Genomic DNA, 2,629 nt, shown 5'->3' with positions numbered 1-2,629 from the left:
TTTTGAAACAGAGCCTCTAGCTATCATCCTGGGTAGAATGCCCTGGCATCACAGCTCCTAGCAACTCTAACTCCTGGGCTTAATCAATTCTCTTGCCTCAGGCTCCCAAGTAGCTGAGACTACAGGCGCTTGCCACAGTGCTCAGCTATTTTTTGGCTGTAGTTGTCATTGTTTGGCAGGCCCGGGTCTGATTCAAACCTGTCAGTTCGGGTGTATGTGGCTGGCACCTTTGCTGCTTGAGCTACAGGTGCTGAGCCTGTGATACTGTTTTGTGAAAAGTGGGTTTTTGAGAGTGAGAGAAATTTGACAGAAAGAAAAATGGCATTATAGGGGCGGCACCTGTGGCTCAAGGAGTAGGGCGCCGGCCCCATATGCCCAAGGTGGTGGGTTCAAACCCCGCCCTGGCCAAAAACCACAAAAAAAAAAAAAGAAAAATGGCATTATATAAGAAGAGGATCTGGCTCAGCGCCTGTGGCTCAAGTGGCTAAGGCACCAGCCACATACACCTAAGGTGGCGGGTTCGAATCCAGCCTGGGCCTGTCAAATAACAATGACAGCTGCAACCAAAAAAAAAAAAAATAGCCAGGTGTTGTGGTAGGCACCTGTGGTCCCAGCTACTTGGGAGGCTGAGGCAGGCAACTCACTTGAGCCCAGAAGTTGGAGGTTGCTGTGAGCTGTGATGCCACAGCACTCTAGCCAGGGGGATAGCTTGAGGCTCTGTCTCAAAAAAAAAAAAAGAAGAAGAAGAGGATCTTAGCTTTTCCCAGTGGCAGTACCATAGCTAATGAGGTTTATCCCAGGCACTATTATTGCTAATTGAAAAAAAAGAAAAGAATCTTGTGTGATAAATCAGAATGGTTATTTAAGAAAGTGATAGGCAGGGTGGCACCTGTGGCTCAAAGGAGTAGGGTGCTGGTTTCATATGTCAGAGGTGGCGGGTTCAAACCCAGTCCTGGCCAAAAATTGCAAAAAAGAAAAAAAAAGAAAGTGATAGGTAGGGCAATCTGGAAGGTTTAGAATGTTTGCAAATTGTCTGTTCAATCTGCAGGATTGAATAAGTTTCATAAAAGGAAATTTGTGAAGACATTTGCATGTGATCCAGTTAATTATGTATTTCCTTTTGAAATCATTTGACTTGTAATCTTGTTTGAATAAAATGTTTTAAGCCATTGATATTTGACAAACCATCCAAAATCAAAACTCTAAATTTAGGGCTCAACACCCATAGCACAGTGGTTACGGCACCAGCCACATAAACCGAAGTTGCGAAGTTGGCGGGTTTGAACCCTGCCTGGGCCGGGTTAAAAGCTAAACAACAATGACAACTACAACCAAAAAACATCTGGGCTTTGTGGCAGGTGCCTGTAGTCCCAGCTACTTGGGAGGCTGAGGCAAGAGAATCACTTAAGCCCAAGAGTTTGACGTTGCTTTGAGCTGTGATGGCACAGCACTCTATCCAGGGCGACAGCTTGAGACTCTGTCTCAAAAAAAAAAAAAAAAGAAATATGAAGACCGCTGAAAGTCTGAGAAAGACATACTAGACTTATCTGGTATACTAAAAATGTGTAGGAAATATTGTCACATATAAAATGATGATTAATTTTGTACAAATTATGTTTATATGTATATTCCAATAGTATAAAATTTTGGTCTGCCTTAGTATACATTGCCCTTAATAATTTTTAATTCATCGCAGAAAATGTTTTTTATAACTGGCTGAGACCAAAGTTTGTCCTTCCAGAAAAATATTAGAAAAGGCTGATGAGTCCTTTTCCTGTCATCCAAGATGTCAAAGTGAGGATGTGGTGGGTCCTCTGGTGTGAAATTCTGGATTTCCCCGGGTCTTCCGGTAGGAGCCATGATCAACTGTGCTGACAACACAGGAGCCAAAAAATCTGTATATCATCTCTGTGAAGGGGATCAAGGGACAACTCAACAGACTTCCCATGGTGTGGGTGACATGGTGATGGCCACAATTAAGAAAGGCAAACCAGACCTCAGAAAGAAGGTTCATCTGGCAGTGGTAATATGACAGTAGAAGTCATACCAGAGAAAAGATGGTGTGTTTCTTTATTTTGAAGATAATGCAGGGGTCATAATAAACAATAAAGGTAAAGGCTCAGAGCCTGTGGCTCAAGTGGCTAAGGTGCCAGCCACATACACCTAAGGTGGTGGGTTCGAATCCACCCCAGGCTCACCAAACAACAATGGCAGCTGCAACCAAAAAAAAAAAAAAAAAAAATAGCCGAGCGTTGTGGCGGATGCCTATAGTCTCAGCTACTTAGGAGGCTGAGGCAGGAGACTCAATTGAGCCCAGGAGTTGGAGGTTGCTGTGAGATGTGATGCCACAGCACTCTACCCAGGGTGACAGCTTGAGGGTCTGTCTCAAAAAAAACAAAAAAACAGCAAACAACAACAACAAAAAACCAATAAAGGTGAAATGAAAGTTTCTGCCATTACAGGACCAGTTGCAAAGGAGTGTGCAGACTTGTGGCCAAGGATTGCCTCCAATGCCAGCAGCATTGCATGATTCTTCAGTATATTTCTAGAAAACATTAAAACATGCATGATTCCCAGCCCCTCCCCCCCAAAAAAGAAAAGGCTGGAGAATTCTTTTGAATTCAAATTT

At 43.4% G+C, this 2,629-nt stretch overlaps 1 pseudogene; it reads left to right on the top strand.

Annotated features, from left to right (window-relative positions):
- Positions 1-1,786: 1,786 nt before the first annotated feature.
- Positions 1,787-2,530, top strand: LOC100966758 (annotated as a pseudogene).
- Positions 2,531-2,629: the final 99 nt, after the last annotated feature.

This window comes from Otolemur garnettii, unplaced genomic scaffold (genome assembly GCF_000181295.1).
Source record: "Otolemur garnettii isolate 467f Iridium unplaced genomic scaffold, OtoGar3 scaffold00363, whole genome shotgun sequence".
NCBI lineage: Eukaryota > Metazoa > Chordata > Mammalia > Primates > Galagidae > Otolemur > Otolemur garnettii.
This window is presented reverse-complemented; position numbering and strand designations above follow the sequence as displayed.